Below are 25,527 nucleotides of genomic sequence, written 5' to 3'. Positions count from 1 at the left end.
TCAAAAAACTCAGAAAAACAGTTTACTTACTAGATTACAGGTTTATTATAAAAGGACAAAATACAGGAATAGTCAGACAGAAGAGATGCACCGGGCAAGGCATGAGAAAGGGCAGGGGACTCCCAAATCCTCTCCGGGCACGCCACTCTCCCCAAATTCCCATGTGCTCTCTCTCTGAACCCCAACCTTCTGGGTTTTTGTGGAGGCTTCATCATGTAGGCAAGGTTGATTAGTTCATTGACCTTAGGAGACTACAATCCATCCCCAGACTCTCTGCCCTCCTAGGAGGTTAGGGGTGGGGATGTAGGTTGGGGTTGTGATTCTCCTGGCAACCAGCCTCCATCCTCACTAACATAACAAGGCATCTTTATTGCTCTTATTTCTTGGGAGATTCCAAGAGTTTTAGGATAGGAGTTCTGAGCCAGAAACAGGACCAAATAACATATTTCTTCAATCACAGCATCACACCCTTACTAAGAGCCTTGACACTGTTGAACACCTGGGTCAAACCTGGGTCACCCACTGCCAGGCTTCTTCGTGTGTGAGGAGGTCTTCCATTATGAAGCCCCTTGGCTGGACATCTGGTCTCTGGCTCCCAGGAGCATCCTAATTAAGGAGCAAGTTAAAGTGGCATCCTTATCCCATTTGCTTTAGTCACGTTCTCCCCCTCACCTTCTAGAATTTCCACCCTGATGGCAGCAAGAGACGCAAAACAAAGACAACAAGGGAATGGGCAATGAGCAAGAGAAAGGTCTTGAGAGGAAATCTAATGAACCAGAGGAGGAAAATGTAGAAATATGCTCTATATTGTGAAACAACTGTACTCCAATAAAGATTTATTAAAGAAATACGCTCTATTGCTTGCTGACAGACACACAGGTCACTAAGCTAATGCATTTAGGAGACAATGCTGTGGCCTGTGTAGCAAATGCTGTCAGTTCTAGCCCAGACCTCCCAGGTCCCTTAATCAACTGTGCACCTGTCTCCCAGCTTCTACAGGCTCCTTTCCCACCTGTGACCTTCTGGGGATGCTCTTTGTGCCTTAGAGCTGCACCCCTCTGCAGAGAGCCTGAAGCACCCAACGTGGCCTTTAGCCAGTGTCCAGTCCCTGTGAAAACACACAAGTCTTGCATCCTCTGTCCCAACGCTGGACAAACCCCAGGATGCCATTTGTGCCTAAGCCCCTCTCGTGACCAGGCTGCATCTGGGATTTCACCTCAACTGCTTTGGATTTCACCAAACTGGTTTGGCTGCCTGCCCCAGTTTCCTTCTGGGAACACTGTAGGGGATGACGGTGTGAATCACCTGCCAGAGGCTTCTGGAGTCTTTGTACCTGGGAGCCCTGGCCAGCACCAGCCTGTGGTCTCTCAACTGCCCTTGACCTTAGCACAGACCTCCCTCACTGCCCCTCCTCTGAGGTGGAGCCACCCGGGCCCGTTATTGCCCAGCCCCTGACCCTCTCTCAAGTACTGACTTCATCTGCAAGTGTTTTTTCCTCACCATAATGTCATTAACTCCAGGAGGGACCTGAAAGCCAGGCATTTATCTGACAGTGATGTCTGTCCTGCTCGATGCGGTTTCTGCAGGGCAAGAAGCAGTCAGGAAGTCACAGAAGGAAGGGGACATCTGCTCCGATACAGACGTCTTTAACGTTTCCTGCTAAAGCGTCTCCCTTCACAGTCAGTCCTTGCCCTTTGCTGACCCCGGGACGTGCTAAGACCTTGAGCTTGGCAGAGTGTATCACCAACGTTACTTCCCTGATTACCCATTTCGGTCACTAATCTGGGACTACATCAGTGGTTCCCAATCCTGAATGCTACTTAGATTCCCCTGGGAGCTTTTCTGAATGCACCTACCCCGCTGTCCTCCCCCCTGGATCGCTGGGCAGGGGGCTCAGGCGTCAGCATTCTTCCAGCCATGCCCACCCCCGCCCCAGGTGACTGCAGTGTGCACCCAGGACTGAGACCTGCTGCCGTGTAGGAAGGGGTGTGTCCTCGGGGCGCCACTGCTAAGGGACCAGCCTTCTCTCCACCTGCGCTCGTTGGTCACCTTCGTTCTGGCTAAGAGGCTGCAGGATGTGCCTGGCTTCTTTCCTGCTGCTCTCTTAGGTCCTACCTCTACTTTGTAAAGTGTCTGTTTCTTTAAACATTCAAGAATAGGGCTTCTCTGAAACTGTGAGCATTTCTGAAGATCATCAATTGTTGGTCACCATAATATTCAAGGAGGCAGGGTCTGAGGATGGATACGGGGAGAAGGGCTTTCTTCCCAGTGTCAGGCATCACCTGAACTTATGCTTTGACGGAAACTTGTGCCTTCCTGGTGAGCAGAGGAGCGGAGAGCGTGTTAGAGGAAGGAGGGCCTAACAGGAAGGCTTAGACACTCTGCTCACAGACTTCCTTAGAACACACTGGTTTACTTTTTTGAAGGGCCTCGTGCTCAGTTGCTATGTCCAACTCTTGAGACCCCATGAACTATAGCTGCCATGTTCCTCAGTCCATGGAATTTCCCAGGCAAGAATACTGGAGTGGGTTGCCACTTCCCTCTCTAGGGGATATTCCCAACCCAGGGACCAAACCCATGTCTCCTGCATTGCAGGTGGATCCTTTACCACTGAGCCACCTGGGAAGACCTATGAAAAGCCTACTGGATTGCAAAGATTGCTTTTTAAAAAAATAAAACTCAGTTTATCACTCACACACCAGACAGAAATATTTTACCAAGGCACTCAGAAGTGCCACTCTGAACAACAATTTAGCTTTTTAAAAATCATTCTCACTTTCCTGTTCTTTTCACCTATATTCAGGGAGAAAAAAGGAAAGACTGATCTTCAGCTGAATAACATAAACCTCCATTAATTACCTGGAAAGATTAGCTTTCTCCCCTCAGTCTAAACATTTTAATGCCCTCTATCAAAGGCACAGGTAATCTGAGGGAGTTTCAGATCACATCCACCACCACACTTCAGGAAATTCTGACCCTTTAAAATAATTTTAGAGGACGTATTAATTCCTTCCCTTTCATGGCTACCCTGTGGATTCTCATATTTTCCTTTCTCTCATGTCTACCAGTTGGGAAAGATGCTGCTTCTTTATTTGATTAAAGATACTTTATCCAATTCTTGGCTTACACGGAAAAATAAAATCACTCATTTGAGCCTATGTAGAAAAAATAATCATTTGACAAATGGTATCTGCCACTTTTTATCAGTTTGGCGGGGGAGGGAGTGAATACATGCAACATTTATGTGTTGTATGATACCAGGTCATCTGGCCTCTTGACCTGGGAAAACATTTCTGAGTTGGAGTTTTGCATCACAGAGAAATGACTGTCATTTTCTGGTGCAAAGATACCAGGTGTTACTATGGCCCTTGTCCCACTGCCTGTGGTTCTTTCTTTATGCATCCATCCTTCTTCGAGATCAGTGGGTTTCAACTCTGGCTGCCCAGAACTTGGGGCTTAAAAATATATGGGTGTGTAAGCCCCTGGCCATAGACCTGGAAGTTCTGATTCAACCGGTCTGGGAGGCAGCCCGGCCGAGGCAGACACAGTAGACCCCTAGGGGATTATAACATGCAGGTGGGCTTAGAACAGCTGTGGCTGATGTCAGCTCATTCTGGTAGCAACATTACCTCCTTCACCTGGTACCCCAGAACCTGCCAGAGTCTGGTACATGATAACCATTCACAAGTCTGCTGTGAATTATATCCCAAAGGGAAGCTGGAATCCTGATACCACCACAATACCACCTCTTCTGATGTACTTCCCAGATGCTATTACTAAGCAAGGAGTCTTAGGGTTATCAATTCTAAATAGGCAGGATTGCTGTCATACTAATGTGCTACGGTTCACTCTGGGTCACATTCCATTACTTGCAAACATTCAAAGACAATGACATAGCATTTAGCCTATAAAAATGAGTCAATATATTGAAAAGAATTATTAAGTCGTTTTAAAAAGGCACAGCAATAGATCCTAGACATACAAAGCCAAGCAGCACAAATATCAATGGTACCTAATTACTTTCATTCACCCAAAACTGTAGAGAACACCACTCAGAATAAACACCCATTTCTTCCATGGGGCTTTCAGGCAAAATTTTGAAACAGCTACCTGAATTCAAAAGCAAGCCACCAAACTGTCAATTTTTGGCCTCATTTTGGCTGGTTAGCTGACTGACTGACTGATGGAGGCGTGTGTTTCTTCATCTGTCTCAGGCCTTTGAGCCTGTTCTCGGTGCTGGGCAGTGCCCTAAGCGCTGGGAAACAGTGGTGAAAACAGGCAGCTTGTGCCTGATCTCAGGGAGTTTATGTTCAGTTGTGGGAACTAGACAGGACAGAAGAGGATAGCGTGCAATTCAGGTGACAGCTGCCACGATGAAAGCTGAGCAGGAGGACCCGACGCTGAGGGGCCGGGCGCCCGCTTCCGCCTGGTGGTCAGGGAGGGCTTCTCTGAGAGGTGGCCGGGCAGGCGAGGTCTGAGTGTCAGAGGGCAGAATGTCTTGGGCATGGAGATGCAAAGGCACAGGCTGGAAGTGGCTGGCAGCTTGAGCCATAGAAAGGCCAGGGGCTACAGCTTAGCAGGTTAGGAAGGGGTGGTATGAAATGTGAGGCGGGAGCCTGATTGCATAGGGCTTGGCGCACCGTGGTAAGGAGTTTGTGTGCATGCGTGCTAAGTCACTTCAGTCATGTCTGACTCTTTGGGACTCCATGGATTGCAGCCCGGCAGGCTCCTCTGTCTATGAGATTCTTCAGGCAAGAACACTGGAGTGGGTTGCCATGCCCTCCTCCAAGGGGTAGGGAGTTTGGGTGGATGCAATTAAGATGGTCAATGATCTCATCAGTTTTATCTGTAACAGAGTCACCACCACAGAAGGGGACTATAGTGAGAAGGTTGATTGTGTGAGTTTTGTGGCTCTGGGGAAGCCATTCCATTGGGTCAAGTCAACAGAAATAATGACAAGAATTTTCTTTTCTTCTGGAGTGTCAGAAAGGGAGTTGGGGTGTTGTGCCAATTCCCCTGAATGAAACACTCTTCCCCCTAAATAGCCATATGGTTTGTCTCCTCTTTTCATGTAAACCTCTGTTCAAATGTCGCTTCCCCAAAGAGGCCTGTCTTCCCTACCACACATCGCTCTCAAGGCCCGACTCTCATGCCGGTGGTCTTTACAAGTCTGACCACTACTGGATTTTATACATCTGTTTATTTCAGACTTTCCCCTCCCCGCCCCCAAGGTCAAGGACTTCATTTGTTTTGTTTTATATTTTTTGTTTTGTTTATATTTTGTTTTCTGCTATATTCCAACACTCAGCATAATCTCTGGTACAACAAACACTTAGAGAATGAATTTCTGAGAATAAGCACCATTGGATTTTTGCTGCATCCATTTGAGCATGAGGGACTTGAGAGAGTCCTAGGATTCTTGGGCTTCTATTTGCCAAGCACATTCGTGTCCTTTCTAATCTTTCTGCCTTAATCACTTTAAATGTACTGACAAGCACAATTGACCAATTAATAGCGCTTATGCTTTTGTTACATCATTTGTAATCCACGATGCTCTTTCTATTTGTAACGGTCTTTCAATTTTTCATGACTCAAAATGGAGGACATACATAATGAATACAAATAGCAAATTGATTAAATGTAATGCATATTCTACTGCTTGCTGGGTTTATGCCTGTTATTAATGACAGAAATCCAGCAAATTCTCATGAAAACACCAATGACATACAACCTTTAATGCAAGATGTTGGAGCACTAGGGGTCCTAAATTTTCCTAATTACTGAGCAACAGCAGACATTAATTTCCCAGACGGCAACCTTTGTAAATAAGAACATCAGCATGGCTGCTTTGTTCAAGTTCATTTTTGCTGAACACAAAACCCATCATGCAATCCATTTTTATCCACCAGACTATTTGTATTGTGTTTCAAAAAAACAGATACACTTGAGAGATTGCTTTATGAACAAAGTCTAAAGGACACCACTTGTGAAAAATCAAATTTACTGTCTACTGAGGGACTGCATGTTTTTTGGAATGCTAATATACTATGATACAGATTTCACATAGCTTCAGCTGGTGGGCTGAGCATCAAAGCATCACAAAGGTGATAAAGCAAAACAAGAAAGAAGAAAGGGATCAGAGTCTGAAATGGAGAATATGGTAAAGGAGATGCTTTTAAGAGACCCACCTGGCTAAATGTGCAGTCTTGGTCTCAGATCGCCAAAGGATGAGCTGGTTTGCAATGAGAGGCCATGTGAACCAATCTTTTTTTCTCCCCACTAGACAGAAAACCTTCTGGGAAGCAGGTGTTTCCTGTGAAACACTGGTGGGTAGGGTGACTGGTTTAGCTTGATTGGTACAGGGAAAACAATCAAGCACTCGTCTGATGGGTTTGTAAAGAGAGTGGATGAAATGGATAGGAGCATTTATTGAGGCCCACTTGTACTTAGAAGCCAGCATTCACAGCAGGCTCGATGCTACAAGCCTGACCACTTCTACTAAAATCTTCCTCCTCCAATACAAATTGGCTGTGCTGCAGAAGGAAGGCTGAGTGAGTGGATGGCTGGCTATGGTCCATGCCTACCTCCCCAATAGTCAAAGCCCTGACAGGTCTGCATCCGTGACAAGCTGAGCTTCTGAGTGGGTAGGATTCCAAACCCAGGGGAAGCAGGGGTCTGCCAAAGTGTGCCCAGCCAACTTGAGACCCACGGCGGTTTTGGCGAAGCCTAAACCAGGCTTAACAGATTCCCTTCTGTATTTTAAGTGTGTGCACCATCTTAGGTTGGAAACCCCAGAAAAGACCCAGAGCCAAGGACGTGAGAACCACGTGGTTTACTGGGAAGTAGAGGGAGCCTGGAAAGCTGAAGGAAACAGGGACACAGGGAAGAGAAGGTGGATGGACAACATAGGGGAGGGGGCATTGCTAAGTCACCGACCATGGTGGGTGACTGCAATGTAACCTCAGAGGGAAACTGGAAAACTGTGCAAAACACATGCCTTGGAATTACCTTGGTCAGGGGGGGTGAGGGGGCAGGTTATTTATCCCCATATACTCGACAGTCATTGGTTAAGGATGCCCCAGAGAGATATTAATTCCCAGGTACTTTGTCTGACAAAGATGAAGTGTATGTGAGTGACGCACTAGCAGAGCTGGCTTCAAAGGTCACCCCAAGGGCTAAGGATTTCCTCTGGTGGATACAAGATGCACACCCACCCCAAACTTCTGAAGCTTCGCCATTACTCAGGGATAAACATGTCTGATAGACATACACTAGGCATTGAGTACACTGCTGAATGTGATTTGAAAAGGGAATGAAACTTACAGACTCTTTGCTGAATTTTCCACTCTATGGAGACAGCAAGACAGACATACACTAGGCATTGAGTACACTGCTGAATGTGATTTGAAAAGGGAATGAAACTTACAGACTCTTTGCTGAATTTTCCACTCTATGGAGACAGCAAGACAGATTTCTTGCTAAAATTTAGGAAATACACATGCCCTCCTCCCCCACTGTCATATGTCTATGTGAGAGAATAAAGAATTCACAACTAGTTCTAAAAAAAGAGCCAAACTCAGAAGAGAAATACATTCACAGACCATAGAGTAAGAGACAGTGCAAAGGGAGAGAAGGGCAGAGGGAAATGAAGATTTAATTTATTATAATTTGAAAAAAAAAGCCCAAAATAATTTTGGTACCTTTAAACATTTTCCCCAGATGAAGCCCAAGGTAATATATCTGTGCTGGGACATTCTGATAGTCACTTCGGAGATGGTTGTCAAGACCTCATTTTGTACTGGAATTTATCTTTTAAAGCCAAAGAATTCCTCAGCGTCTCCACTTCTTTGGGTATCTTAGTTGTGAAAGTCCATTCTTAACAGATAATAATAAAAATTGCATTGTTTAGCATTTATTTAGTCCTTATTATTCATGGATTGTTTTGTATGTATTAACTCATTAAATACAACAAACATATGGTTAGCTATTACTTCCCAAATTTAACACAGAAAGAAGCTGAGGCTCAGAGGTTAAGTGACTAACCCAAGCTCACTCAGCAAGTGGAGCTAGGATTTCTTATTCCAGACCCATATCTGTGCATTATTTTTCTTCCATGTGCCCTATTTCTTTAATAACTGAATATTTTGATAGACATAAATCCTGTCCTATTTGCTTATAGCCCAAGAATGTGAAGACATTTGACATTTTATTCCATGGTAAGTACAACACCTTCACACGAAATGTCCTAGGACAAAGCCATTCAAAGAGAAGAGAAGCTTCAGCTTCCCAAGAGCCACATTTGGTTTCTCCAGCAGCATGCCCAGGTCACTGTACTAGTAAAACCATTTCAGTTTTATCTCACACCTAAAACACTGCTCTCTAAATCTACAGAGACCACGTGAGATGCGGGAAATCAACTCTCTTCACCTCTCTTGGCTCCCAAGTGAGACCATTCAACTAATGGTCTCCATACTGAGTAAAAATATGAAACATGCAAATGGCACTGCCTTCGTATTAGCTTTTATTGGCACTTCCTAAATAAAAGAAGACTATGTGTGTGATGAGAGATGGAACCACTGCTTAGAAAGCACTTGAGCAATTGCTTCGATTCACATTTATTACAGTGTGATCCCGTGCCTAAAAAAGAATTGACATTTTTTTCTGGTGCGGCTTATAAACGCAGAGGCAGAGAGGCCTCTCATGCTTCTAAACATCTCTTCAGGAAGAGATGAGAGGGAAGAAGCTCATGCCTGACAGTGCTAAAAGCTTATGGTTTGCTTTTCCATGGTATTTCTATTACAGTGTAAGTGTGTAGATGGCATAAGCACATATGCACATAAATGCTATTTGCTAAATTTAAAAGAAAGATGGTTTTCCCACTTCTAACACTTAGGGATTTATAAAAGATAATGCTTTGAGAGCCAGCAAAATCAACTACTATACACACATAAAAGACCCTCTTATTTCTCTAAATATTTAGAGAATTAGTCTAGAGAAGGCCCACAGCAGGATCTACCAAAGTCAGATTGGATGAAATGCTGAAAGCACTCCTAGGGGACAGTTTATGTGCAAGCGTGGATGTGTATCCAGTGTGTGTGTTTGTGTGGATATGTATATCTATACCCACACACAGAAGAGAATATATACTGTTAAGCTAAACCACTCAAGAATTTCATCATTCTCTCCTCACTTCCTCTTTCCACATGATTGTGTTCTGTACTAACAGCGGCACTGGCCGTGTCAGACCCAATCAGTCAGGAGGATATATTTAGAGATTGGGACTGGTCATAATGTGACTATTTAATCTACATGTGATCTGACCCTTATAATAAGTGATTGCTGCAATGTGATGAAGTGCAGCCTGCTCTCTAGCTAGACAGCCCCAGGGCCTTTGCCCTCAGCGCATGAGAACCACGGCAGCCCCAGTGTGGGGAGGGAGGCAGAGGTCTGTGCAGTGTGTCTGAGATCCCCTGGTCAGGCCTTCTGAGGCTGAACAGGACCGGGCAGCACTAACAGCACCTCTAATGAGGATATTTGGGTCTTGGAGCCATCACTGTTTCTGAAAACTCCTTGTGAGTCTCCCTCCCTTGCCCCAAATATCCAGCCAGAAACAAATACAAGAATATGGCATTGTGCACAGAAGCCCCCAAAATGGCATTATAAGGACTGAGACCATGGAATAAAAGACATAGGTTAATAGAAATTTCAGAAAAGCCATTATGCCTACATAAAGCTGATTCATGCTGTTTTACAATACAAAACCAACACAACATTGTAAAGCAATTATCCTCCAATTAAATATAAATTTTAAAAAATTCTAGCCTTTCAAAACAAAACAGATTAGTTAAAGTCATTATTTACAAAATAAAGTCAAGTATTTACTGTTGCTTAAGCTTTTCTTGACAACTTCTTAGTAGTCTGGACAAAAGATGCTAGGGCAACAATAGCCAGACAGATGATGCTAAATAATATCATATTGTTATTAAATTAAATAAGTAATAAATACTTATTATTTTTAAATTATTTTATTATATTATTATTACCAGATAATCATGAAGGTGTGATCACTCACACTCACCTAGAGTCAGACATCCTGGAATGTGAAGTCAGGTGGGCCTTAGGAAGCATCACTACAAACAAAGCTAGTGGAGGTGATGGAATTCCAGTTGAGCTATTTCAAATCCTAAAAGATGATGCTGTGAAAGTGCTGCACTAAATATGTCAGCAAATTTGGAAAACTCAGCAGTGGCCACAGGACTGGAAAAGGTCAGTTTTCATTCCAATCCCAAAGAAAGGCAATGTCAAAGAATGTTCAAACTATTGCACAATTGCACTCATCTCATACGCTAGTAAAGTAATGCTCAACATTCTCCAAGCCAGGCTTCAGCAGCATGTGAACCATGAACTTCCAGATGTTCAAGCTGTTTTTAGGAAAGGAAGAAGAACCAAAGATCAAATTGCCAACATCTGCTGGATCATCAAAAAAGCAAGAGAGTTCCAGAAAAACATCTATTTCTGCTTTATCGACTATGCCAAAGACTTTGACTGTGTGGATCACAATAAACTGTGGAAAATTCTTCAAGAGGTGGGAATACCAGACCACCTGACTTGCCTCTTGAGAAAGCTGTATGCAGGTCAGGAAGCAACAGTTAGAACTGGACATGGAACAACAGACTGGTTCCAAATTGGGAAAGGAGTATGTCAAGGCTGTATATTGTCAGCCTGCTTATTTAACTTATATGCAGAGTACATCATGAGAAAAGCTGGGCTGGAGGAAGCACAAGTTGGAATCAAGATTTCCAGGAGAAATATCCATAACCTCAGATGTGCAGATGACATCACCCTTATGGCAGAAAGTGAAGAAGAACTAAAGAGTCTCTTGGTGAAAGTGAAAGAGGAGAGTGAAAAAGTTGGCTTAAGCTCAACATTCAGAAAACTAAGATCATGGCAACCAGTCCCATCACTTCATGGGAAATAGATGGGGTAACAGTGAAACAGTGGCTAACTTTATTCTTCTGGGCTCTAAAATCACTGCAGATGATGATTGCAGCCATGAAATGAAAAGACGCTTACTCCTTGGAAGGAAAGTTATGACCAACCTAGACAGCATATTAAAAAGCAGAGACATTACTTTGCCAACAAAGGTCTGTCTAGTCAAGGCTATGGTTTTTCCAGTGGTCATGTATGAATGTGAGAGTTGGACTGTGAAGAAAGCTGAGTGCCGAAGAATTGATGCTTTTGAACTGTGGTGTTGGAGAAGACTCTTGAGAGTCCCTTGAACTGCAAGGAGATCCAACCAGCCCATCTTAAGGAGATCAGTCCTGGGTGTTCATTGGAAGGACTGATGTTGAAGCTGAAACTCCAATCCTTTGGCCATCTGATGAGAAGAGCTGACTCATTTGAAAAGACCCTGATGCTGGGAAAGATTGAGGGCAGGAGGAGAAGGGGATGACAGAAGATGAGATGGTTGGATGGCATCACCAACACAAAGGACATGGGTTTGGGTGGACTCCGGGAGTTGGTGATGGACAGGGAGGCCTGGCGCGCTGCGGTTCATGGGGTCCCAAAGAGTCGGACATGACTGAGCAACTGTACTGAAAGTAATAAATCTTATTATGTAAAATATATAATAGAAATTACAAATTAATGCAATATCTAAATAAATCAGGGTAAAGAAACTTCCTACAATGCAGGCAGGTTTGATCCCTGGGTCCTGAAGATCCCCTGGAAAAGGAAATGGCAACCTCCTCCAGTATTCTTTTCTGGGAAATCCCATGGACAGAGGAGCCTGGCAGGCTATAGTCTGTGGGGTCACAAAAAGTCAGACATGACTTAGCGACTAAACCACCACTGAATAACTTAAACATAGAAAAGGAATGATAAGTCAAAAGTAGCTCTCTAACAACTTGAGATAATTCTGCAAGCCTTAGATACCTGTGAAACTGGAACACTATAGAAAGTAAAATGTTAAATTAGGAAGAACTCCACAGTTGGAAAATATATTTATGGTGTTAAGGTATCCTGAATATTCATTGGAAGGAATGATGCTAAAGCTGAAACTCCAATCCTTTGGCCACCTGATGTGAAGAACCGACTCATTGGAAAAGACCCTGATGCTGGGAAAGATTGAAGGCAGGAGGAGAAGGGGATGACAGAGGATGAGATGTTGGATGGCATCACCGACTCGATGGACATGAGTTTGAGCAAGCTCCGGAAGTTGGTGATGGACAGTGAAGCCTGGCGTGCTGCAGTCCGTGGGGTCACAAGGGGTTGGACATGACTGAGTGACTGGACTGAACTGAAGATATCCCAGGCATTAGCTATATAACAAAGGTGAGAGTATATGCAGAATGGCATGATGGGTGATCCCTAGTATTAACTTGGTGATGAGAAGGGGGTGCTTCAGAGTAGAGTTTTAAGTAGAATTGAGGAAAACTGAAGGTTGGTACTGAAGGAAAGATGAAGGTACCAAGGAAAAATACTACTGAACATGACCCAGTGAGAAAGGCAGAGAGACAGGAATCATGGCTGCGTATAGATCTGTAAGAGGAAATTAGGAAAGGTTCTTTTCCCTCAAGATCCAACTGTTTTCCAAGAATGAAGCCTGCTGAAGTAGCAAATATTTCCATAAAACACAGAGTAGAATATTTACTTCTCGGGAAAGGCAGATTAGATAAAATGCTGCAAGATGGAATAAAGCTTTATTTTATTCTATTTCACTTCATTTTATCTTATTTTTAATTTACTTATGCTTATATGGGCTTCCCCAGTGGCTCAGAAGCAAAGAATCCTCCTGCAATGCTGGAAGCGTGGGTTTGATCCCTGGGTCAAGAGGATTCTTTGGAGAAGGCAATGACAACCCATTCCAGTACTCTTGCCTGGGAAATCCCATGGACAGAGGAGCCTGGTGGGCTATAGTCCATGGGGTCTAAAAGAGCAACTTAGCGACTAAATAACAACAAAAATGTTTATATAGTACTTACCATATATCGGGCACCATTTAAAGTATTTCATAAGCAATAGCCAATTTATTATTATTTTTAAAATTTATTTATTTTAATTGGAGGCTAATTACTTTACAATATTGTGGAGGTTTTGCCATACACTGTCATGAATCAGCCATGGGTGTACATGTGTTCTCCATCCTGAACCCCCCTCCCACCTCCCTCTCCATCCCATCCCTCTGTGTCATCCCAGTGCACCAGCCCTGAGCGCTCTGTCTCATGCATCCAACCTGGGCTGGTGATCTGTTTCACATATGATAACTTACATGTTTCAATGCTATTCTCTCAAATCATCCCACCCTCGCCTTCTCCCACAGAGTCCAAAAGACTATTCTATATATCTGTGTCCAATTTAATTTTCAGAACAACCTGAGAAAATACTGTTATCCTATTTTGCAGATGAGAAAACTGAGGCTCTGAGGAATTGAATTACTTGCCCAAGATCACACCACTAGTAAGAGATGAGGCTGTACACAGGCAATTAGGCTCCACAGCATATGAGACCACGATGCCATGCTGCTTTTATAAGGCAAGGAATTAGTAAGTAACATGCTTTGATTAACATGCTCAAATTTCTTAGCTTCTGAATCTTTGAAAGATTTCATGAATACATAATATGGTTTCATACTCTAGAAAAAGAAAAAGTTGAGGAAATTTGGCCTTTGAGGTTCATTTGTCTTTTTAATTATACATTGAACCTGAAGGGTTCTTTAAAGGATTAAATTGTTATTACACAAAAATAAAACAAGAGACTAGAGAATTGGGAAGATATATTCTTCTGTTATTCCACAATAATTTTCACACTGAGATCAGATTAGAAAACGATCAGGATAAATGGCCACAAATAAAATTCCCCCAAATGTGCAGACACATTCAACCAGAACAATCTGTGACAGCATTTTTAAAGAAGTGTTTCCTGCCACAAAAGTGCTAATGTTAACAGCTCCAAAAAAGCTGTAGCCTGAAAGAATAATGTCTTGAAGGGTAAACTATATTTCCCTACAAAGGCTTAACTATAAGTACGTTTACCTTCAGTCTTGACTTATATTCACAGCCTTACCAATAAGAACATCATCTTCTCACTCATTCATTTATCAAAACTTTATAGAGCTCCAATTGAGATAATTCCAGAATAAGTGAAAGACAGTCATCCACTCTTCAAGAAATCCATTTAGAGATTATGAATTTGAATAAATAATTACAAGGCCACATGTTCCTGTTAACAGAGATTCCAAAACCACAAGAAACAGTATCTTTTAAACAGTGTGTAATGTGCTTCTGGGTCAGGTCAATATGGTGGAATGAGGACATGCATTATTTTCTCTGACTAAAACACCACTAAAATGAGAGTAAATGCCAAATTCCTACTTCTGGCCAATATCGAGTAACAGGGACTTGACTTACCCTCCCATCTAAAACAACCAAAAAAAAAAAGGGGGGGGGCAAAATATATGAAATAACAGGATGGAAGACACTGGACATCAGCCAACACAAACAATGGTCTTTGAGAAAAAGGACAGCAATGAGATGAGCCCTAAGCCAAAGGATGCACAAGGGAGGTTCCTGGCTACAGCAGGAAGAGAGTAACTCAGGTGAAGCCTGGTGGACTCCTGGAATTGAGTGGCTGAAGCTGAGTGCTGGAGAGGCAGGCAGCTAGAGTTTACAGAGGAGAGTCCTGGAGAAGGGAAGAGAGACATCCAGAGACCAGAAGATGGTCCTCTATAAGCATTCAGCTGAGGACTGAAAAGTGTATGCTCAGAGGAAACTACCCAAGGTCAGAGGAGAAGGGCGTTTCCCTGGAGAAGGGAAGAGAGAGATCCAGAGACCAGAAGATGGTCCTCTATAAACATTCAGCTGAGGACTGAAAAGTGTATGCTCAGAGGAAACTACCCAAGGTCAGGTAAAAAAAAATTAAAAAAAGAATTAAAACAGTGTTGACTGCTCGCACAGACTTGGGAACAGTCCTTAATCCAAAACACTCAGATCAGAAACCTCAAGATTTAATGGGCTGTGTGTACATCCACAGAACAGTTTGCTTCAACTGTGGGAAATAATTACCCCCAAACCACATACTTCTTTTTGGTTTAAAGCAAACTACAATATCTAAGATAAGAACTACACTGGATAGGATTCATGGTAGCTTAGACCTTGCAGAGGGCTTCCTTTGTGGCTCAATGCAGAAGAATTCACTTGCTAATGCAGGAATCCCAGGTTCAGTCCCTGGGTTGGCAAGGTCCCCTAGAGAAGGAAATGACAACCCACTCCAGTATTCCTGCCTGGGAAATCCCATGGAGAGAGGAGCCTGGTGGGCTGCAGTCCATGGGGTCAAAAATAGTTCGACATGACTTAGCAACTAAACAACAAAAAACAACAAGACCTTGCAGAAGAGAAGCTTATTGAACTTGAAGACACGACAATAGAGAGCATTTAGAATGAAAGACCAGGAGAAAGAGAATTTTATAAAATGAGCAGATGATCAGTGAGCTGTGGGCTAACTTCAAGAGGCTGAATACATAGGAAAGTGGAGTCCCTGAAATGTGGGACACAGAGAGCAGGACAGGAAAAAAAAAAATTGAAGAAATAATGGCTAAAAATTTCCAAATTTGATAAAGACAATACGACCACAGATCCACGCAGCTCAATAAGTCCCAAGCCAAGAAACACGAAGAAAATGACAGCCAAGTACATCATAATTAACTTGCTCAAAGCCAATGATGAGAAGAAAACCTTAAAAGCAGCTTCAGACAGACATATCACATAGAGAGGATCAAAGTAAGATAAAGGCAGCTCTCTAGACAGAAATAATGCATGTAAGAAGATAGTGGAGTCACGTTTTTTAACTCCTGAAAGAAAAGAACGGTCAACCTAGAATTCTATATTTAGTAAAAAGTATCTGAAAAATGAAGACAGAAAGCAGAGAAGCTGAACGGGCTGGACGTGTGCAGTTGAGTGGCCTGGTGTGGTCACTGGGGGCAGAGAATGGAGAATGGGGCCCAGCCATGTGCCTCATCCCCTGCGGAGATCTCTCCAGCACCCACGCTGTGACCCCAACGGTTGACTGGCACAAGGAAACATAACCAGCTCCTGCAAGACATTCAGTAGCCTGGTGCCTGCCCAGAGCATGAATCTGGTGTGAGGCCTCTGGCTGCTAACAAGAGAATTGCTTTAATAAAACTTCTTTACAGAATTCAGAAATATTTCATCTCGAAGGAAATCAAACTAAATAGCACCAAGACAAATGCCACCAGAGTCGACATCACCAAATCAGGCAGTACCAAAGCCAGGAATTTAACATGCAAAATGGCAATGATATCAGACTGGCATAGTTTATATCCTTGCACACAAAAATTCTCATATTTAATACCCCACTCCTCACCACGTAGAGTGCATACATGGAATGGTTTCCAAAATATGTCCATCTCCTCTTCTTCAAGTGAGTATTCATGAACAAATAATCACTTCCCAGGCGGTGCTACTATTAAAACAAATAATCATTTTCCCAATGGTAAAGAACCCACCTGTCAATGGAGACATAAGAGATGCGGGTTTGATTCCTGGGTTGGGAAGATCCCCTAGAAGAGGGCAAGGCAACCCACTCCAGTATTCCAGCCTAGAGAATCCCATAGACAGAGGAGCCCGGCAGGCTCCGGTCCATGTGGTCACAAAGAGTTGGACATGACCGAAGCAGCTTAGCACACACTGTCTGTTTAGTACACACCAGGCTCTACTTAAAGCCTTCACATACCATTTCATCCTCATAAGAACTCTATGAAGTGGATTTCATTATTGTCTCCATTTTCTATATGGAGAAACAGAGACACAGGTTAAGTTACTTGCCTAAAAGTTACCAAGTTTTTAAGTGACAAGATCAAGATTTGAACCCAGATTTATGTAACAGTTATACTATAAAACTACTACATATATTGCCTCATTCAGCTTTAGTAAAAGTTAATGGACTTTTAAAATTAGTTTTAAGTTTACAGAACAATTGAGTACAGAATTCCCATATACTCTGTTAGTTTACCTCATTATCCCGTGCATTAGTGTGATATATTTGTTACAACTGATGAAGCTCTATTCATACATTACTATTAATTAAAGTCTGCAGTTTGCATTAGAGTTCACTCTCTATGTTGTACATTCTATGGGTTTTGATGAATGTAAAATGACATGTGTCCACTGTTATAGTATCACACAGAATAGTCTCACTGCCCTAAAAATACTCTTGTGTTCTGCCTATTCATTCTTTCCTCCCTGCTAACCCTTGGCAACCACTGATCTTTCTACTGTCTCCATAGCTTTACCTTTTCCAGAATGTCACATAGTTGGAATCATACAATATGTAACCTTTTCAGTCTGGGTTCTTTCACTTAGTAGTATGCATTTACTTTCCTCCATGTCTCTTTGTGGTTTGATAGCTCATTTCTTTTTATTTCTGAATAATATCCCATTGTATGAATGTACCACAGTTCATTTATTCACAACTGAAAGATATGTTGGTTGCTTCCATGTTTTAGCAATTATGAGTAAAGCTGCTAAAATATTCATGTCCAGGGTTTTGTGTGAACATGTGTTTTCATTTGGACACTTCATTCAGTTTTATAGCAATGAAATCTGTCATTATAATTTTTTTTTTAAAAAAGGTGAAGACTTTTTCAGACATACAAAAGCTAAAATAATTCATTACCAGCAGACTGCACTGCAAGAAATGTTAAAGAAAATCCTTTAAGCAGAAGGAAATGATATGAAATGGAAATGGGAATCTACACAAAGGAATGAAGAACACTGAATGGGTACATAAATAAAATTTGCCCCTAATTGAAAACAATTATTTTTAAAACATATTTTTTAAACAAAAATAATAACACAATGTGAGGTTTATAATATCTATAGAGGTTAAATGTATGGCAATAACAGCACAAAAAGTTAGAGGGGTAGAAACAGAAATATACTATTGCAAGATTGTTACACTCCATGTGAAGCAGCATAAAATCACTTGAAGTAGTATGTGATAAACAATACACACACATACACCCTTAAGTAAAACTAAATTAACAGTCACAGCTGATAGGCCAATAACTGATACAAAATGGAACTGTAAAAGAATATTCAAGTAATCCAAAATAAGGCAAGAAAAAGAGGAACAAAGAGAGAATGGGACAAATAGAAAACAAAGAACACTTAAACTGTGCCACATTAAATATACATGGTCTAAATGCCACAATCAAAAGGCAGAGATTGAATTTTAAAAAGACCCAACTATATGTTGCCTGTTAAGTAACACACCCCAAATATAATGGCACAAATAGGTTAAAAGTTTGCAGGATGAAAAGAAATACAATGCTAACACCAATCAAAAGAGAGATAAGGTCTTTTTTTTTTTTTGGTGGAGATTGTTTTATTTCACTTCTTTTTTTTTTTTTTTCTTTTTTTTTCCCAATTATTTTTATTAGTTGGAGGCTAACTACTTTACAATATTGTAGTGGTTTTTGCCATACATTGACATGAATCAGCCAGGGGTCTTTTTTAAAAACTTATTTATTTTTTAATTGAAGGATAATTGCTTTACAGAATTTTGTGGTTTTCTGTCAAACCTCAACATGAACCAGCCATAAAAAAAAGGGGCAGGAAAAAAAAAAGAGAGAGAGAGAGAGCGAGGGAGAGCTATGTTAACATCAGACAAAGGAGATTTCAGACCAGAATATTACCTAGGATGAAGAATGCCCATTCATAATGATACGGGAGTCGCTTAATCAAAAGGACATAACAACTACAAGCCATAACTGTCTACGCACCTAGTAACAGAGCTTAAAAATACAAGAAACAAAAACTGGAATAATTATAAGAAGATACAGACTAATTCACAAATATAGTAAGGTACTTTGATACTCCTGTATCAAAGGTACTTTGGTCAATGATATATAGACCAAATAGAAAAATCAACAAGGAAATAGAATATCTAATCAACACTATCAAAAAACTTATTTAATTCACATTACAGAATATTTGACCCAACAACAGCAGAATAAACATCCTTTTCATTTCACATGGACATTTACAAGGATAGACCATATTGTGGGCTATAAAACAAGCTCAGTATATTAAAAAGGATTCCAGTTACACAAAAGTATATTCTCTATGATAACGGAATTAAGTTAAAAAATCAACAACAGAAAGATCTCTAGAAACTATTCAGATTTTGGAAGCAGAATAATATACTTTTTAATAACTCATGGGCCAAGGATGAATTCAAAAGGGAATTTAGAAAGTATTTTTAACTGAATATAAATTAAAATAGCAACATATCAGAATTTAGAGATGCCATTAAAACAGTACATAGGGGTAAATTTATAGTACCAGCTGCCTGTGTCAGAAAGGAAGAAAAATCTCAGTTTCTTCCTTAAAAAAACTTAAAAAGAAAGAGCAAGTTAAAATTTAAGTATATAGAAGGAAGGAAATAATAAAGATAGGAACATAAAACAATGACACAGGAAAAAAGAAAAACAATAGAAAAAAAACCAGTGAGACTCAAAGCTGGTTCTTTGCAAAGATCAATAAAATTGATTAACCTGTAGACAGTCTTTTTAGGAAAAAAAGTAAGGAGACAGAACTGCCAATAACAGGACTAAGAGAACTGACATCACTATATACGCTACAGATGCTAAAAATATAATAAGGGGGATATTGTCAAGAACTTTAGGCCAACAAATCTGACAATTCAGATGAAAAGGACAGATTCCTTTAAAGACAAAAAATTATTAAAACCCACTCAAGAAGAAATGGATAAACTAATAGCCCTCTATCTATTAAAGACATTTTTAATAATAAAATCTTCGTATGAAGAAAAGTCCAGGCCATATGTCTTCTTCACTAGTTAATTATATAAATCACTAAGAAAGAAATAATATCAACTCTACACAACTCTTTCAGGAAATTGGAAAGGAGGTAATATTTTCTCATTTATTCTATAAGGTCAGCATTGCCCCAACACCAAAACTAGACAAAGACATTATAACCACAGAAAATAGAACAATATCCTTCACAAACGTAGAAAAATTCTAAACAAAATTTTAGTAAATCAAAGGCAATAATACATAAAAGTATAATATATCATGATGAAGTAGAGTTTATCCTAGGAATGCAAAGTTGTTTACTATTAAAAAATCAAATGCTATAATCCACTGTTAACAAGCTGTAACGAAGAAACATATGGTCATCTTAAAAGTGGTGGCTCAGAGGGTAAAGCGTCTGCCTGCAAAGTGGGAGGCCCAGCTTCGATCCCTGGGTCAGGAAGATTCCTTGGAGAAGGAAATGACAACCCACTCTTGCCTGGGAAATCCCATGGGCGGAGAAGCCTGGTAGGCTACATTCCATGGGGTCGCAAAGAGTCGGACACAACTGAGCGACTTCACTTTCACTTTCATCTTAATAGATAGAGAAAAGGCTCTGATAAAATCTAACATATATTCTGATAAGAGCTCTCAATAAAGGAATTAAGAATTAAAGGGAACTTCCCCAATATGATAAAGGGCATCTACAAAATACATACACTAACATCATACTTAACAGTGACAGAGTGAATGTTTTCCCCTAAGATCAGAAACGAGACAAAGACATCCACCCTCACTGCTCTTCAACAGCTCAAGGGGGCTCCTGGCCAAAAGAATAAGGTAAGGAAAAGAAATAAAAAGCTAGATTGGAAAGAAAAAGTAAAATTGTCTTTATTTACAGATAACGTGATTGTCAATGTAGAAAATCCAATATAATGTACAAAAAAAAACACGCTTCTATTGGGCTTCCCAGGTGGCACTAGTGGTAAAGAATTCACCTGCCAATGCAGGAGGTAGAAGAGACATGGGTTTGATCCCCAGGTTGGGAAGATCCCCTGGAGGCAGGCATGGCAACCCACTCCAGTATTCTTCCCTGGAGGATCCCACGGACAGAGGAGCCTGGAGTGCTATAGTCCATAGACTCACAAAGACTTAGACATGATTGAGTGACTTTTATCAAAGAAATAAAAGGCTAGATTGGAAAGATGAAGTAAAACTGTCTTTATTTACAGATAACATGATTGTCAGTGTAGAAAATCCAGCATACTGTACAAAAATGCTTCTATAACTAACAAGTAAGTTTAACAATGTTGCAAGATATGAGATCACCATGCAAACATCAATTTTATTTGTACAAGCTAATAATAAATCATCAGAAATTGAAATTTCAAAACACCATGAAAAGATAGAAAATATTAAGAAATTACCAAAGATTGCTGAATTGACATCTTTAAGAAACCCTTGTTCACTAAAATCTTGTACATCATGGTGAAATTTCAGAACCATAAAAGTGAAGAGAGAATCCTGAAAGCTTCTACAGGGAATAAATAGATCAGCCATAAAGGACTGAAAATCAGATTAGCATTAGAATTCTCAACAGCCAAAATATAATGAAGCAAGAGCAAAGGGAAGTTGTGATGGCACTAATTAAATTCTCATCTAACACAGCAAGAGGCTGACATTTACCCTCTTTGACGTTGTTTAGAGGGTAAATCACCAAACAAAAGCATGAGCATGATATACAGAAAACGCAGCAGTGGCCACAGGACTGGAAAATGTCAGTTTTCATTCCAATCCCAAAGAAAGGCAATGCCAAAGAATGTTCAAACCTCCACACAATTGCACTCATCTCACACGCTAGCAAAGCAATGCTCAAAATTCTCCAAGTCATGCTTCAACAGTACATGAACTGTGAACTTCCAGATGTTCAAGCTGGATTTAGAAAAGGAAGAGGAACCAGAGATCAAATTGCCAGCATCCATTGGATCATCAAAAAAGCAAGAGAGTTCCAGAAAAACAACTATTTCTGCTTTATTGACTATGCCAAAGCCTTTGACTGTGTGGATCACAATAAATTTTGGAAAATTTTTAAAAAAATGGGAATACCAGACCACCTGACCTGCCTCCTGAGAAATCTGTATGCAGGTCAAGAAGTAACAGTTAGAACTGGACGTGAAACAACAGACTGGTTCCAAATAGGAAAAGGGTACGTAAAGGCTGTATATTGTCACCCTGCTTATTTAACTTATTTGCAGAGTATATCAATGTGAAATGCTGGGCTGGATGAAGCACAAGCTGGAATCAAGATTTCTGGGAGAAATATCAATAACCTCAGATATGCAGATGACAACCTTATGGCAGAAAGCGAAAAAGAACTAAAGAGCCTCTTGAAAGTGAAAGAGAAGAGTGAAGAAGTTGGCTTGAAACTGAACATTCAAAAAACTAAGATCATGGCATCTGGTTCCATCACTTCATGGCAAATAGATAGGGAAACAATGGAAACAGTGAGAGACTATTTTTGGGGGCTCCAAAATTACTGCACATGGTGACTGCAGCCATGAAATGAAGATGCTTGCTCCTTGGAAGAAAAGCTATGACAAACCTAGATGGCATATTAAAAAGCAGAGACATTACTTTGCCAAGAAAGGTCTGTCTAGTCAAAACTATGGTTTTCCAGTAGTCATGTATGGATGTGAGAGTTGGACTATAAAGAAAGCTGAGTGCTGAAGAACTGATGCTTTTGAACTGTGGTGTTGGAGAAGACTCTTGAGAGTCCCTTAGACTGCAAGGAGACCAAACCAATCAATCCTAAAGGAAATCAGTCCTGAATATTCATTGGAAGGACTGATACTGAAGCTGAAGCTCCAATCCTTTGGCCACCTGATGTGAAGAACTGACTCACTGGAAAAGACCCTGATGCTGGGAAAGATTGAAGGCAGGAGGAGAAGGGGATGACAGAGGATGAGATGGTTGGATGGCATCACTGACTATGGACATGAGTTTAAGCCAACTCTGGAAGTTGGTAATGGACCAGGAAGCCTGGTGTGCTGCAGTCCATGGGGTTGCAAAGAGTCAGACATGACTGAGAGACTGAACTGAACTGATTATACAGAAATGTGGAGCTTATCAACAGAAGGCTTGTAAATAGGATGGGTTAAAACTGGCTGCCTTGGGGAGTATGATTGGAGGAACAGGATGATGGGGTAGAAAATAAATACAATCATTTAAGAGTCTTATTTGTATCACTTAATTTTTATGCATGATTTCAAAGTATGAGCTTAAAAATACACTGGGTACATGTTGACATCAGAGCCCAAAGCAAGGTAAGTGAATTCTAGACTAATTCTAGACTAATATGGCTGCACTTTTCAAAATATGGCCATTACAGCCTATGTTACTGCCAGTAAGCAGTTGTTTTCTTCCTAAAATATTCATGGATTCCACAGAATGTATTTCTTCTCCCCCTCTCTGTCTGTCTGTCTCCCCTCAGCCCCCTCTCATGGTCCCTTGATAAACAGACTTTGCTGGGGTATGACTCTGATGGAACAGTGCTTATATGTGAGGCTAACTGGTCTACGACCAAGCTGAACCATCTAGAGTATTCGATCTGGATATGCAGGGCAGTGACCTCACACCCAAGCTCTGGGCACCAATCAATTCATCCTGAGGTGATGTGCTCAGTCAAATGCAAGCTAAGGGCAGATGGGACAAAGGAAGTATTTTGGAGAAAGAGACTTGACTTCAGAATTACTAGAGAAGTGGGTGGTAGAGAATGTCATATGCTCTCTCCCAAACTAAAGAAATGTATTCGATTTTCAATTCTCTCTTTATTCTGTTGACAACAAGGAGAAAATCTTAGTACCATTATGTATTTAACACCTTTCTGTAATAGTTACTAAATCTCCCTTTTAAACGAGAGATAGCAGACCCCAGACACAGAGCTTTTCACTACTACAAAATTACTGCACTTGGGACTTCTCTGGTGGTTCTGTGGTGAAGATTTCACCTTTTAATTCAGGGGATGTCGATCCCTGGTCAGAGAGCTAAGGCCCCACATGCCTCAAGGCCAAAAGCCAAAACATTAAAAAAAAAGAAAAACAAGCAATATTGTAACAACTTCAATAAAGACTTTAAAAATGGTCCACATCAAAACAAAAAAATCTAAAATAAATTACTGCACTTTATTTTCATAGCTACTGCCTTTTATATGTGACAAATGAAACATTTGTGGTAGAGACAAAGGTAAAATTTATCCTTTTAAATAAAGTTATTTACAATTAAAAAGTAGGTGACTGAAGAAGAATGTTAAGTAAATAACAGCATAGGATGAAATTATGGCAATATTTGTGAAGGTGTTTTCCAAATCACAGGTTTGGGGAACTCCAGGCTATTGAAGCTCTGCCCCAGTTTACCTTCTGCATGTGGCTCCTCGCAGGACAGAGAAACAAGGGAAGAATGGCCTCATTTAGGCTGAACATGAACAGCATTTTCCGGGTGGAAAACCCTGAATCTGCTCATGCTTTTTAATAATCTCCCAATTAAATACAGCTGTTGTGAGATATACCCCAATTTGAAGTGTACAATAAAACCCAGAATACAGCCTTGGGAATTGCGGGCTCATAGTTTCTGAAAAGTAGATGGCACGTAAACTGCTGAGCTGTTGTTTTCCTTTTCCAATTACACTTAAAAAAAGAAAAGAAAAGAAAAAAAAAAAAAAACACCCACAGAAGATTGCACTAACTCCACACATACGTTCGTTGCCTCAAACTTGAAGCCCTCAGCCGAGATAAACACGTAGAGGAGAAGTTTCGCATCAAAGCTAGGCAGCTGCACAGGGGTTCCAGCCCCAGTCTATTCCTTCCCACGTGAGCCCTTCACACGGCTGTGGGTGATGGAGGGCAACAAGGTCACCATGACGTTCAGCTCTAAACCTCACTTGAATATGATTATTAGTCAACGTAACCAGCATTGGAGGAGGAAATGGGAACCCACTCCAGTATTCTTGCCTGAAGAATACCCATGGACAGAGGAACAAGGCCGGCTACACTCCATGGGGCCACAGAGAGTTGGACACGACTGAAGTGACTCACACACACACAACCAGCATACAGTAAGCTCAGGATGATAATCATTGATGTTTACAAGGAGGTCTGAAGAAAAGAAAAATAACATTGTGAAAAATAAGTCACAAAAACTATGGCGACAAGAAGATGTCATAGATGAACTGAAAACACAGGCCATGTTCTGGAAAATCACAACATATTGAACAGATAAAAGATTACAATAGAGTATATTGTGTATATATATGTTACACACACACACGCACACACACACACACACACATACACACACAAAATCTTTTACAAATCAGTAAGACAAATAACCCAATAGAAAATAGAAAAATGGTCAAAGTGTTGGAATAAGCAAACTATAATGAGGTGCCAATAACCAATAAACACAAAACAAACGGTTAAATCTCATTAGAGAAAAGAGATGTACATTTAAATAATTAGACACTATTTTGCACCCATTAAAGCAGCACACATTTTAACATCTGATAATATTAGGAGTTGGTGAAGATGCAGGAAAACACCAACCCTCATCCCCTGTTGGCTGGAATGTAAATTGGTACCTCCAGTTTGGAGAACAAATTGGCCCTGACTGTAAAATGTGCATATTCTCTGGCCCAGCAA

The sequence above is a fragment of the Dama dama genome, chromosome 4 (genome assembly GCF_033118175.1).
Source record: "Dama dama isolate Ldn47 chromosome 4, ASM3311817v1, whole genome shotgun sequence".
Classification (NCBI taxonomy): Eukaryota; Metazoa; Chordata; class Mammalia; order Artiodactyla; family Cervidae; genus Dama; species Dama dama.
Note: the sequence above shows the minus strand (reverse complement) of the source record.